The sequence below is a fragment of the Coffea eugenioides genome, chromosome 8, assembly GCF_003713205.1.
Source record: "Coffea eugenioides isolate CCC68of chromosome 8, Ceug_1.0, whole genome shotgun sequence".
Classification (NCBI taxonomy): domain Eukaryota; kingdom Viridiplantae; phylum Streptophyta; class Magnoliopsida; order Gentianales; family Rubiaceae; genus Coffea; species Coffea eugenioides.
The window spans coordinates 31,370,322-31,386,396 of NC_040042.1; positions in this window are offsets into that span (position 1 = coordinate 31,370,322).

Sequence of the window (16,075 nt, forward strand, 5' to 3'; positions counted from 1 at the left end):
GTTTTATGCCTTCGATTGATGGATCTACTGTGATGTCAAAGGTGTTGGAGTGGTGAAAATCAAAATATTGAATGGAAAAAATTATTCTTTGGCTAGTATGGCTTATGTCCTAAATTTGCGAAGGAATCTAATTTCTTTGATCCAGTTAAACTCTGAGAATTACTAATTTTTTGCTGCAGATGGAATCTTGAAAATCAAACATGGCGAAACAGTTTTATTGATAGGGAAGAAGTATGAAAATTTGTACCATTTGGTTACCTCAATAGATTGGAAGCATAGCATAAGGAAAGGGATTCAAAAATGCTTTGAAAGTGCAAATGGTGGTCAAAGGAAAAATCTTGCTACAGAAGAGGGTAGATTGAGACCCTTCTCGTGAGTCAGTTAGATGTTGGATTCAATTAGCTACACCGTTCATTTGCTAATTGAATCAATTAAACACAAGACCATATTGATTTGAGTGTGTACTGAGGCACCAAGATATTTGATGGTAAAAGGAAAATCAGTTATTTTATTGGTTTGCTATGTTTGCTAAAAGAAATATTTGTCAAGATGAAAATTTGTTAGAAAACTGGTTTAATTTCTCTCAGGTAGATTCCTTATTTCATGTGGAAATAACTAGTTTCCTAATTATTTAGTTACTTGAAGTAGTTGTCAAGTTATTTCTTATTTTGCATAAGTTTAGGAATCAAAAGTTATTTCCTATTCTATGTAAGTTTAGGAATTAGTAATTGTTTTCTATCGTTATTTGGTTATCGGCCAAGTAACATTCTCTAAAAATTAGTAGATTGGCATTTTACAAAGACACAAGAAAAAGGGTGATAGAGTTTTTAGTGAATGAGAGGGTTATAAGAGGTTTGGGTTTGGGATTCAAGTTGTAATCTTGTATTGATTTTCTCTCATAATAAGAAGGGATTTTCTTTCCATATACATACGTTTAGTTATTAAGTTAAACCACGTTAATTCTTGTGTATGACTCATTGTTCATGCTAGTTCTTATTTTCTATTAAATTGTTGGTTTTTCATATCTCAAATAGTTGGCCTAATACCTTTACACTTTGGTAGGATTGCTTGGAGACGATCCATTAGTGTTCAATTTAAAAAAAAAAAAAAAGAGAAGAAGAGAGAAGGGTTCTCATCCAATTAGCAATCCATGTTTATGTACTAGTTTGGTATTTGTTGGTCCCAAGTAAATGAAGTTATGGAATTTAATGGTTAAGAAAATCTAGAAGGGCTTGAGTTCCTTAGGCCTACTATGAGATAGCTTATTTATGTATTCATAAACTCCAATAAATATCCTTATCCTCATACCATATAAAAAGGAGTTTGGGTTCAGCTATTTTTTTTTATTTTCTTCTACTCATGCGAGGGTTATCTTATTATTTTTCAATTTCTTGCCATGCATTTACAACATGTAATACATGTGATTGAAGCAGGGAGTTTGTATGAAATTTCTTTTGTGTCCTATTAACTTTGACTATATTTGATACATGTTATAGAACTTCTTTTAGAAACCATTAATCATGTAATACTGAAATAAAAAATTATCTCGATTAATCTTTCTCCTTCTATTGAATTCTTTTCGTTTTTACTATTTGGTGCAAGTGTTTTATATGAAATTTTGCAAGTGTTTTTTTTATGACACCTCTGAAAGTCTCCTCCTTTTTCCTTAAAGGTTTCCTTATTAATTTAATTCTTCTTCTTTTCTTAGATTAACATCCATTTTTCTTTTCTTCAAATTAACTAATTATGTTAGGTATATGTAATTTTCTAATTCCTTTTTCCTTTCTGAATTAATAGGTTTGTGGGGGTGTTTCGAAATGATTTTGAGCATAGGTAGACATGATAAGCAGGAGATGCTTGTGAAGGAATTTAGTGGCCTCCACGTTTCCTTCTTTAGCTTCTAAACAATTTGATTCATGATACACGAGTGATACTTTAGAACATTTGAAACTGATCATTGGGCGAGTGGCTTTTGATTGTGATTTTTTTTATTTGAAGTAATATGTTTGCACTTGAATTATGAGATTTTTTTTTTATTTTTAGGATTGGTTGTTTAGTAACTTAATAGTGGATTGTTTCTCTACGGATTGTATTATGTTGATATAGGTATAGAAAAGCAATGGGCTTGAATTAGTCAATAAGATGCAAGACCATAGAAGAAATACAAATCGACTTCTTTATCTGTATGAAGACTCTCGTTAATCTAAAAATTAGCAATATTATCATAGATGGAACAAAGAACTCAAAGATAGCAGATTTTGGTATTTTAAGACTCTTGGCACAGATGAAACTAGAGGAAGTAAAAGCAAAATTGATAATTGTCAGGACATTGTGAATTCTTCACTACTAACTTTGTAGTATATTATCTCAAAAAGACTAACTTAATTTTCAGCCTCTTAGATGTGGTCATGTTATTTACAATACATCTTATTGCATTCCCTTCATATTACTTATTCATGATGCACTAGGTAAAAATGATACCATCATCTATTCATTTTTGAAATAAAAAAGAAATGTGATAGACAAGAGTTGAATTGCTTACTATATAGTTATTTTTATTCATATGATTTTTGTATTTTAGTTAATCCCCAAGGATTTCTCTTTTTTGAGTCGTGGATTATTAGATGCCATCATCTAAAACCTTTTTTGAGAAAAAAATGATTAAACAAATCAACACTTACAATAATGTTTCCATTGCATATATTTTTAGGTCCAACGTTCTAGAGATTAGATGGCTTTGAATATATATTGCATGACTATTTTTTATGTTGCTGAGTGGGATCATACATGTTTGAATCATCTCTACTATAGTCAGATTGTTGCATGGACTTTAAATGCAAAATATGTATGCATATATATTTAAAAATTACACATGAGTTGTATGAGTACATGTAATAAAAAATTAAGAAATGATAAACTATGAAATATACTCGAAAAACAATAGAAATGGATAGTGAACAAGTCAACTCCAGATAGTATATATTTGAACTATAACTCCAGCCACGGATTCTTACTAGAGTAAAAATTTAACCACTCTGTCATAATTGCATAAGTGCAATTATCAAAATGTGAAACTAAAATATTACTTGAATATTGTTGAGATTTTGACAATGTATTACAAGTACACTAGAAGTGTCATGAAATTTTTTTTCAATAGCTTGTCATGAAAATTACAAAAATAGATAAATTCTAACTTTCAAGAATTTTTATTAGAAGCTTAAAATACAGAAGAATATTTAAAAAAAGACCTCGGTATGTGATAATAACGATGGTCCTAATATTACAACTTTTGCTGCACCTTGACTTTTATTTGTTGATTTCCTCTTCTTTGAAACTTTCTCTAAACTACTTATCAACCTTGTACCTAAAGTAATTTTCGCTTTAACTTTGATCCCTTTAATTTTGCTACCACTTTCTTCACTAATAGATTTCTCATTTGGCTCATGTAGGGGTGCAAACGAGTTTAATCAATCCCGAATGGTGTCATGCTCGAGTTTGAGCTCGACTTGATATAGCACTATTTGAAATCGAGTTCGACTCAACAGAGTTTGAAATTCTACTGATTGAGTTTGCTTCGCTAAGGTTTCTTAGATGCTAGAGTTCAATTCGTTTGGGCTTGAGCAAACTCAATCCTAATCGAGCTCAAGCTCAAGTTCGGTGTATTGAGTTCGATTACAATTTTTTAGCAACCTTTTTTTTCTTATTTACCTGTCAAAAATGACATTTTTCTACAATTCCAGCAACTTTTTTTTCCTTATTTACTTACCAAAAATGAAATTTGCCTACAACATAGGTGACTAATTGCAAGCAATCCAATTAGGTCTTTCTTACAACACTAATAACTCACTACTTTTGTAAAAACTTATACAGAACACCATGAAAGAAAAGGAAAAACAGAAAAAGCATGATTTATGCTAAGGCACCCAACAAACCAATACCAAAAGCTGCAAAGTCATCAACGGAATCAGCATTTCAATTTGACAAGTTAAACATCTCATAATTAGGCCATTAGCCTATATACATTCTTGTACCAATACCCATTAATAACAAAAGTGACCAACTACAAAAAAAATAGTAACTTAAACATCTGAAGTCCATATTAGCCATTCTTTTAGACCTTTCCTTCATTGAGACAACTTCAAAACCTATGAATGAGTAAATAAGTGCAAGAAAACAAGAATGAGTACAAGTGTAGAACAAATTAAATGGTATTAAAATATCGAGAAGAAATAAAAACTAGACCTACAGCATATAGAAACTGCATCATTAGGGAATAGGAATCACAATTTCTTTGGGAGTTTTCACATTCTGCGAAAAAAAAAGAAAAAGAAAAAAGAACATGTAAACATCATTAATGAACAACATAATACAACATTGAATAATCAGTTTAAGTAAAAGGGTGAAACTTACTTTTGTTTTCTTTTTTATTCCATACATATTTCTACGCCAATCAGCCCCACACATCAAGATTTGAACAGTTTCTGGAGACAATGAAGCATGATAAGCATCTATGACTCTTGTCTCGGCCTTAAATGTGGCCTCTGAAGCCACTATACTTACAGGAATCCCCAGGATGTCAACAGCCATTTGGGACAAAATAGGATATGTCATTCTATTTAGCTTCCACCTGGTTAAGCAATCAAATTCCTTTGGTTTTGTTCCAATTTTATGGCAAGACTTGTCCAAGTAATCTATTAATTCTAACTTTTGAGGCTCAATTGCTTCAATTTCCTTGAAATAATCATCAAGGTCAGCAATCCAGATGAGGATGCCTTCAGTCCATCTTGGTTACCAAAACCACCAGCTTATGCTTCATGTACTTTGCCATCTTCATTGGTAGCCATGTACTCTTCATATAGATCAATTATCATCTTTCTAACACTTGTAATATTCTCTCGGGTTTCATGAGCAGGATATGTCCTAAGAAAATTGAACTCTATAGCTACAATTTTTTGCCTTGGATCTAAAATAGCTGTGATTGACATAGTATGTTGCGCTCTCCCTAATATTTATCAAACTTCAATTTCATTTTCCGAGCCACAACCTGTATAAATTCATCTTCAGAATTTGCTTTAGTGTCCAAAACTATCTTTATCTTTTGGATCTTTTAAAGGAATAAATTAGAAGTGGGATGGTGATATGAACCCCATCAGAGACGAAACCGTATTTCACAAGTTCCGGACCTAAACGAATAATAGCTATAGTTTGGTAGCGGAAAACTTATGACCGCTTTAAATTGCAAAGTTATGAATTTTGAATTTAATCACAACCCACAACTTAACAGATTAGTGAACCAAGGTTGTTGGTAGAATGGCGCCGCAATCAAGTGCATTTCTTGATTGATAAGCCAAAATGAATACTTAGAACTCTTCTAAGATGTTCAAAGGAACGCTTCTAAGAAGCCAAGAAAAAACTCTCAAAATTTGTGTCTTTCTTCTATTAATGAAAATGCAGCAAAGAGGCTATATTTATAGCCTCACAAGTTTCAAAACCTAATTGGACTTGGAAAAACTAAACAAGAAAAAGTTTCCTAACTAAAATGGAACCCTAATTTGGCTCTTTCTTGTCCTTACTTAGTCGATTATTTCACTAATTTTAATGACTAAATTATCACTAAAAACACTCTAAATAATGTAAGAAATTAGGTTTAATACTTAATTAGACAACTCAGCACTTAAAAATGATGCGAACCAGCTTGAGCTTGATCTTCACTTGACGCCACACCAATTGAATCTTCGGATTGCATTAGATAGTCACTTCCTGATATGATTTGTGTAGTTGCCTATAAACTCTCCAAAAGAGAGCATAATTTCTCTACCTTCTCCCAATCTTCCATTGAGGAACAACTTTCATAATACACTTCTCTATCTCAAAATCTTGAAAAAATATTTTTGAATTTCAAAGTACATCTAAGCATCTCAAATGTGGAGTTCCATCTTGTTCTACAGTTGTGGATCAATTTCCTCCCGAGTAGTTATAATTGTTGTATAATCTCGACAAATAGTAATGCTCTATTATCCGATTTGGCCACAAAATCCACACTCTCCCTAATATTGTTAGTGGTGTCAACTATCTCACTAAATCTATCTTGAACCATAAGATTGAGCACAACAGCAAACGTGGAATATCTTGCCTCCGCACATCAGCTTCTTGACCCTTGATAAGTTGTCTTTCATAATTCTTACTGCCACATCATTGTTAGAAGTATTGTCAATTGAAATAGTATAAATCTTACTTTTGATTCCCCAATCCTTTAAACACTTGAAGATGGCATCTGAAATTTCAACATCTTGTCGAGGAGGTAGTATATGGACAAAGTTGAGAACTCTCTTCTGTAGCCTCCAATTAGAGTCAATCCAATGGCTGATTAGAATCATGTACTATATTTTCTGCTTTTTTGACTTTCACATATATGTAGTCAAGATAATTTTGTTCACTGATTTTAATAAATTATTTAGATTTTTCTTTTTGAGATCATAAATAGCTATGCAATCTGTCTTGGCTATGGTGCGAGAGATTTTTCGCCACTCCGCCATCCCATATTTTTTCATTAAGTTGAAACCCTCTTCTTCTAAGATGAGATGGTAAACGAATGTTCGTGCATTAATATCCAATGCGCTGCTGACTCCCTCATCTGTTGCATGTCAAACTTTCGGAATGTAAAACTAGTACAGCTGGTAAAAAGGCATCAGCTAGCTAGAAATTCAACTTACTTTGCTGTTCAGCTTTTCTAAACTCGGCCTTTTGAGCATCGCAACTTTGTCGGTGCCTTAACACGTTGGTTGTTGCCTTGAATTTACTCCTCAATAGCTTTGTTTGACAATGTAAACACTTAACTTTGGCTACACCATTTTCTATAATTGGTTCAAAGTCTTCCCAAGCCTTTGACATTAAAGTCCTTTTCTTTACCACACCAGTTTGCTTTTCACTTGAATTTTTCACAGCAGTTTTAGTAACTTCACCACCAACTTGAGTTGCAACTTCAAAAGCAACTTGAGTAGTATCTTCAAGAGCAGCTGGAGTAGTTGCTTGAGTAGTAGCTTCTAAAGGAGTTGTTGTTTTGTTGCTCACAAATATTAGACTAGATGAGTCTTCATTTGACATATTTAGATTAGAAGAAACATCAAGTTCTAATGGACGTAATGCATCTTGAACAGATAAATAGCAACAATTAACATATTAAAGGGTTAAACTAATAATCAGGATATTGTATATTAGTTCATGAATCACAAATACAAATTGCAATCTATTCGTTTGTGTGTACTATATATCTATACAATTTTCTATTCAAGAAGGTAACAAAGCAAACATTCTTACATATACCAACAGTAAATATGAAGAAAAAATGAAATGAAAGGAAACTTAGTGCTAACACGATCCACTAGAACACTGAAGGCCAGGGACTGGTAATGCAAGTATTTTTCTGGACAAGTGTAATTACTCTATTTGAGCAATATAAAGTGAACATGTGCATCTAGTACAAACTAGTAGAAAGAACTTCTAAGCAACATATTAATACCCCAAATCACGTTTCCATGTTAGACTACTATTATATTGCTGATCAGTCTTCGACCAAAAAGAATTGCAAAGGATATTTACTAGTCAAGAAACTTTCCCAAAGCCAAAAGATAATAGCCTAAGGTTTTTAGAGCTGCATCCTTGGGTAAAAACCATTTAAATAGAAATATTATAATTTACTTCGCTAGAAGGTATGATAAGAAATCACTCCAGAAAGGTACTCGAGAAATTAATTCTCAAATACTCCTCTAAAACTATTTAGCAAACCCAACAAGAGAATCTGTAGCAGGAACAAAAAGAAAAAAAATGCTTAATACTTTTAAACCTCCATGAGTCTCAAGAAATAATGCTATCCCTTTGTTATGAAAAGTCACACACAAAAGTGAGGAAATTCAGGTCATATATATGACCTAAAGTTTGTATCATCCTTCAAAATACAGCTATTATCAAACAAGGAAATGAAGTTGTATTTGCCAAAATTCATGAGTTCCACCATCATTTACTAAAAGCAAACAAGCTAGATATTCAGATTTAACTTAGTTTTAAAAAGTTCTACTAGAAATAAAGATTGTAAATTTTGACTGTCAATACTTTAAGTAAAATCAAGTACAAAAATCAACTAAAAGGTATCAAGATCTTCTAATTGCTAAAAGACATACCCGTAGAGTGAAAATCCAAGAACTAAACCAACATACAAGGATTAGATTTCCTAGTTGAAGTACTTAATAAACCAGCATTACACATATTTGATTTTCTAATATTTAAAGGCAAATTTGTCACCAACTACTCATTTAACAAATATGCGGTTGAAGGAGATCAAAGACTTACCCATCCTTGTGGATAGTGAGGAACAACTAGATGAGGGAGTACTGCTGGTCATGATTTTCTTGTGAACTCTTCCTTCCTTCGTTGGGTTTAACTCTTAAGTAGGCAATTCCAATGCATTTCCACAGAAAATCCCAAACTCAAAAGAAAAATTAAGGTTTTTTCCTAAAATTTTAAATGTTAATTAATACTTCATACAACTACAAATTTGCTCTTCAAAAGCTCGAAAAGAAACTTATTAATGTTCTTGTATCTAATATCAACAATAACATCAAAGAATAAAAATGAAGCAAAAAATTACCTATATCTAACCCCAAGCTCTACTTGACAATAGCAAAACCTGGATGATGACAACTAGGGTTCTTGAGATGGTGAGTAGAAGTCAAAATTTTTCTATGAAAAATTTATAATTTCACATCATAGTAAGAAGAGAGAATTGAGGCAGTGAGATGGTGGCTAAGGGTTCTTTCCATTTTTCAAAGGTGTTAAAATGCTTCTATGGTCGATATTTTGAGAGAACCTGATGTTTTGAGAGTTTTTTGACATTGTTTTGTGCACTAATTTATATTTTAACCCTTCTTTCCTTATCATGGCAAAAGAGGTATTTTTGAAATCTATACGATCTCGGTAACTAAATATGTAATTTAGTACATACTATTATAGATATATATATTTCTTTATATATAGTAGGCATTACTTGATTAGACTCAACAAGCTATCGAACTTAACTACAAATGATCGATACTCGACTTGTTTGGCTGAACAAGTTGCTTGAGATCGACTGGAACTCAATCAATGTCGAGTTGAGTGGATCATTTGACCAAACAGCTTGCGAACTGCTTGGTTCGTTTACACCCCTAGGCTCATGGGATTAGTAGTTGCACTTGATTTTTGAGAGGCCACTTCACCTTGTAATCTTGCATCCATTATCTCAAACATCTTAAGAAGACTATTTTTGCAATTTTGTAGGTTTCCTCTGTTTTTGCTGCTTGTGTAGTTAATTGAATATATAATATACACAATTCTCTATACCACATACTTGAGACTAGTTTGGGATCTAAACTGTCTGTGTTAACAATAGAATCTTCATCTCCATAAAATCTAATTTTTACTTTACATGTCTAACTTTTTAATACGTATTCACTTGAAATCTTGACAATATTTCTCATTGTAAATACTTTGAAAAAATGAGAACAAAAAATTCCAATAAATTGAAACTATATACAACTACAATCAAACTTATTATCTAACGAGTCATGAAGAACAGTATGACAATAACTTTTTTCAAAAAGGGTATCTTATATTTTCTCACAAATTCAACTTCACCATAATCATGAAATTTAGCATCCAAACACTTGTGCTATTCAGTTTGAAAACACCTAAAAGAAAAAATATTACAAGATTACAACTTGATTCTCAAACCCAACTCTTGTATAACCCTTACATTTACTAAGAACTCTCTTACTCATTTTCTTAAGTGTTTTTGTAGTATGTCAATCTACCTATTTATATAGAACATTAGTTGACCAAAAAATCAAATAACAATAGAAAACTAATACTAATTTCTAGACTTATACATAATAGAAAAAATTTTAAATCCTAAACAAAATAGGAATAACTTGGCAAGTACTCCAAATAACTAAAATCAATTAGAAAATTAATTACTTCCATACAAAATAAGGATCTTGACTAAAAGAAATTGAGCCAATTTCTTAATAAATCTCCACCTTGATGAATATTTCCTTTAGCAAATATAACAAACCATCCAAAAAACTCCATTTGCCTTTTTACCACCTAATACCTTAGTGCCTAACTGTATACTCGAATCAAGACGGTCTTGTTTTCAATTGATTCAATTGACAAATGAGCATGTGTTGCTAATCCAGTCCAACATCTAGTTGACTCGCAAGGGAGCCCTCAATTCACCCTCTCCCATAGTATGATTTTTCCTCTCTCCACCATTTGTAATTTGGGAGCATTCTTGGAACCCCTTCCTTGCACTATGTTCCCAATCCATTGAGGTATTCAAATGGCACAAATTACCATACTTTTTCCCCATCAGCAAGACCATATTGCCATGTGTCATTTTCAAGACTCCACCTGCAGCTAAAGAATGGTAGCCTTTGGAGTTTAACTGGTTTAAAGAAATTAGATTCCTTTGTAACTTTGGAACATAAGTCACCTCACCCAAAGAACGAACTTATTCATTCAGCATTTTGATTTTCACTACTCCAACACCTTTGACTTCACAAGTATATCTATTACCCAAAGACAAAATCTCCCTTCTTTCTTTGGAGAGTATCAAAATAGTTTAATTTGGAGCAAACATGTAAAACACATCCAGAATCTAAAATCCAACCATCACAAGAAGAAGTATTATTACCTTTAAAGATTGTGAGAATATCTCCATCCAATATATATCCAACAACATTATCATGCTCATTCTCATCATTTTTCTTTCGATGAGGGCAATATCTTTTGATATGCCTAAACTCATGACAATCAAAGTACTGGACTCCACCCTTTCTCTGTACCTTTGAACCACTTGCCTTAGATTCACCGCCAAGTTTTTTTCTCTGTTATTCTCATCTCAATTAATTAACGCAACTTTTTGTGTCACATCTTGGTTTGCCTTCTTTTATTTTTTATGATCCAACACAAAAGGACTGCACATTCTTAAACTCTAAAGTGTCTTTTCCATACAATAGGGTTGTTACAACACTTTCATAAGAATCAGAGATTGAGCTAAGAAGTAAAATGGCCTTACCTTCTTCCTCAATTTCTATGCCAAAATTTTGGAGTTGATCCAGAATTTCGTTGAACGTATTCATGTGATCCATGAGGCTACCACCCTCCTCCATCTTTAGCGTATAAAGTTGTCTCTTCAAATGCAATTTGTTGGATAAACTTTTAGCCAGATAAATATTTTTCAATTTTTTCAGAGGTCCATTGCAGGATCTTTCTCATCTATCACATTACTTATAATGTTGTCCATAACATAGAGCTAAATCGTGCTTGCATGCCTTGCGTTCAACTCTTCAAATTCATCATCCTTCATGCTCTTTGACTTTTTGTTCTTATCAGTCAACGCTTTTGCCAAACCTTGTTGAACTACAACATTTTTCACTCTTCTTTGCCAAAGAGTGAAACATGTAGTTCCATTAAACGGTTGAATCAGAAACTATATAGTTCCAAACGCTGTGGTATACCACTAACCACTCAATCTCAAATAGTTAACCAGAAGCCCAACGGAGCTCTGATATCACTTGTTAGCGTATTGGGCCAACTATTTGAGATAGAAAAAAGAAAAAATCAATAATTTAATAGAAAATAATTACTAGCACGAACGATAAGTAGTGCACAAGAATTAACGTGGTTCGGCTTGAGCACCAAGCCTACGTCCACAGGGAGAAAAACTATTCTTATTATGTGCAAAAAAATACTGCAAAATTACAGTTTGATTTTCGAGCCCAACTCTTGTATAACTTTCTCACTTACTAAGAACTCTCTCACTCCTTTTCTTATATGTCTTTGTAGTATGCCAATCTATCTATTTATATAGAAAATTACTTGGCCAAAAAATCAAATAACAATAAGAAGCCAATATTAATTCTTAGACTTAAAGAGAATAGGAAATAACTTCTAAATCCTAAAAAAAATAGGAAATAACTTGGCAACTACTCCAAATAACTAAAACCAATTAGGAAATTAGTTACTTCCACACAAAATAAGGATTTTGACTAAAAGAAATAAAACCAATTTCCTAATAAATCTCCATCTTGGTGAATATTTCTTTTAGCAAACACAGCAAACCATCCAAAAAACTCCATTTGCCTTTTTACCACTAAATAACTTAGTGCCTAATTACACACTCGAATCAAGACGGTCTTGTTTTCAATTGATTCAATCGGTAAATGAAATCTTATATCCTCTATCTTCACATCTCTTGGAACATAAATAATTTTTATAATCTTTTGGAATAAAACCTATATTTTATCATCCTCTAGCTTGCTTGGCCATAAACTCATGAGCAATTTTTAGTGTAATCCCCATATTATATGTCATTTCAATGTCAGTAGGTAAGTTAAAAATAATATTGTTGTGGCTTCTATGCAAGTTAGTTTTATTCGGGTTTGAAAGATAATGATTATGCTCTTCCACAAATTCAATCACACGAAACTTGCTAATTTGGCGACAATTAACTCTTATTCGTGCCAAACAACCACATCTTGTTTCTGGGCGAGGGACTTTCACACAAACATCTCGTGTATCTTTTTCCCGTTTTCCTTCAGCGCTGTAACAAAATGTTTTGGTAATCAATTTGCCCTACTTGGTAATGTAATTTTCACTTTTTCTAACACCAAATCTAGCTAGTTTGGCATATGCCAAATAGAATTGCCAAGATAGATCTTTAGTTTCAAACTCCATGCCTATATGTGCAATCATTTCACTAAGAATAGATGAGTGGATTTTATTCAAATTCTTAACAGAGTTAAGCCTAGTCATCTTCTTAATGTCATGTTTGTTACCTTCATTAATAATGTCAAAGTTCTCCTTTTGCTCTTTGATTTCTTCAAAGTGTAATTGATAGCGAGGTGAGGTTTCCTTCCTATGTAACTTGAGTTTAAAGCCTAATATAATTAACAATTTATCAATTTATTTTTTGTTAATATTTAAAAATGCAAGAAAAATTTTCAATATCATCAAAATTTAATAGACCAATGCTAACAAATAATTAATCTTGTTTCACATTGAATAAGACCATGTAAATTGATACGATGATTTGCAATAATAGGTTCATGGTCTAAATCAAGTAATTAAATGTTCTTAAAGGGCTATATTGAACCATTAGATGCAACAAAACTTTCAAACTCTATATTTAATGTCAAAAAAATGTTTAATGAATTCTCTCCTGTCTTGGACTTGATAGAGTAAAAATTCATCAATTACTGGTCTAGTATCAAAAAATGTTTTCTCAAATTAGATAGTATCAATTTGGACTAGTAACTAATTTATGACATGAAATGATTTTTTTTTATTCCCCTTCTTGTAGATTGCAATGGCCAATATCTCATGCATGTGAATCCATGTTGAAAACTAGAAGAGGTAAATTAAGCATTAAGTAACATGCATGACATTCATTTGATATTTGGAACAAGTTTCGATTTTGCATCTTGCATTCTTTGTTTAGATATTAATAAAAGCCAAGCAATATAACTTCTGACAAGATTGTGAGTTAGTTTTTTTTTGTACATACTCATAAAAAAATGTTCAGTCTCAAAACAAAATAAAGACAACTGACATTATTCAATTCCAGTTTGACAGGTCAGGTTGAAGATGAGCATTTGATCATTTACTTATTATAAACGATAAAAAGAAAATTATTTAAGGGACAAGAGCAATTTTATAGATGAAAATTATTTTTCTTACCATAGACGAAAGAAGTTGCAAGTCCTTTATGGACCTACTCTCGAATAGGTTGCTGAACAATAAGGAACTGGAAAAATTGTTTGTTTCACTTGCACAAAAAAGAAAAAGCATTGTTCCATTGAAGAATTGCTTTCGCCTTCTGAGCAGAAAATGACACCAATAGGGTTTTGAATTGTAACAAAATTGTGTAAAAGGGAAAAAAGAAGCGAAAGGCAAGCTAAATGTTTGAAGTGAAATCATAAAACATGTCAGCAGTATTATTAAGTAAAATAACGTCTTTTTTAACTTGAATAGAGACCTATACAGAAAATCTGAAGTGCGTTCAAAGATAAGACTAGTTGTGACGCCCCCACTTCTCCCAAGGGCGAACCCAAGGGTATCTGCGGAACGCCTGCCCAGCTCTCGCCAGGACTCGAGACAAATCGATTCAAGCTTAACAATATATAACAATTTATACTAGTCTAATAAGGAAAAGTTGCTTCTATAATCGAATATCCAAGTCTTGCACCACGAGTTCAAAATACATCAGTTACCCAATTCCTACATCAGGATCCAAAAGATACATCAATTCCCAAATATATACAACATCCAAAAGTGTCTAGTCGATTACAATTAAAACACTAATACAAAAGTGCCTCAAGTCGGCATTTGCTTAACTCCTTCCAAACGGGTTCCTGTTAAGGAAAACAAACTAATGGAATGAGCCAATACTCGGTGAGGCCAAGAAACGCACATGCAAACACATAATCCAAGTAGTAACAACAATTACATTGTAAGTAAAGCTATCAAGTTCGAATAATTCACATTTCGAATAGAAAAAATAAACAGAAACAGTTCAAGGATACTGTAGCTCAGGAGCTAAATTCCACGTAGTCGAGTCAAAGTCTTGATCACAAATCATGTTGACACTCCGTCAACCACATAAGTATCAAATCCGTAGATACACCACTTTTCTTCGAATCCCGTCACTGTTACACCCCCTTACCGGGCCCACTCATCAAATTTTTTGATAATACTCGAGTATATCATGGCAATACTGCACGAGTAATGCCGAGCAAGATCTCTCCAATAGATCATGCTCTACGAATATCTCATGATTTGCTAAACTTATCGACCAAACCCATGCTGGCTCGATTCGCAAAGTTAGCTAACGAGTTTGGGCGTCCCCTGAATACGAATACGAATACGAATATAAGTCGATGAGCAACGCTCAAATCGACGATTTCAAATAGGAATTATAAATACGAATCACAATTACGAATCACATCCACATTACCATGTATAAGTTGGATATGCATTCACATAGCAAAATACGAATATAATTTCATTTGAAAGAGAACGAGTGCGGTAAAGTACACCCTCGTCTCAAAATTTCAAATTCACATAACGGATAAGAAACAGATAACCATTTAACAACAAGTTCATGCACTTGACACTCACCAATCAAAACAAGGGAGTAAGTGCGTAAACGAGCCTTTAGATGTTCCCCTCGAGATCCTCTTAAAGGTCTCCTTGAGCACCTGAGCAAATAGTAATTGTCTATTACACACTATCGCTTAAAACCCCTAATTATCGAGGAAGATTCCACACTTTACAATCTAAGAAAATTTCACGAAAATGAGCCTTAATTACTCGTAAATCGAGGCTCAAAAATGGGGTTTTAAAACACAAGCGAAATCTGATTTTCATCTTTGAAATCAAGTGCAAAACGGTCTAGCAATATCGAAGGAAAATAGAGGGTTCGCAACCCTCAATTTCCTTTAAGTTCGGAAATTTCAGATTTGTCACCCATACTTTGAAAAATCGTATCTCATTCTCTACAATTCTAAAATTGGAAAACTTGGTACCGTTGGAAACCTCTTAGAAAGTACTAAAATTTCTTAGAAGACACTTTTCCATGATTCTAAACGGAAGGGATCCAAAAATTAGCTCAAAGTTGCTGTTCTGGGGCATTGAAGACAGGTTTAGGTTGGTTTTTGGCCAACTTTGAAAATTCGGCAAAATTCACTTGATCTGAAATAACCTTTGAAATTTGGAACTCTATTAGAGTTGCAATCCAAGTTTAAAATAAAACAAACGGAACAAGAATCGGAGTATCGACCACCAAGATATGGTAGCTCAAAGTTACCCAAATTTCCTTGTGAAACAAGGGTTTTCCAAAATCAAGTCACGAACTTTGGAAGTTTAGTTGAGCAATGAAACGGCTTCGAAATAGCACCAAAACCAGCAGTATAATACTAACATATAAGGAGTATTTCTCTGCCAAATTTCATGGATAAACAATCACGGAGAGTTGGTTAAC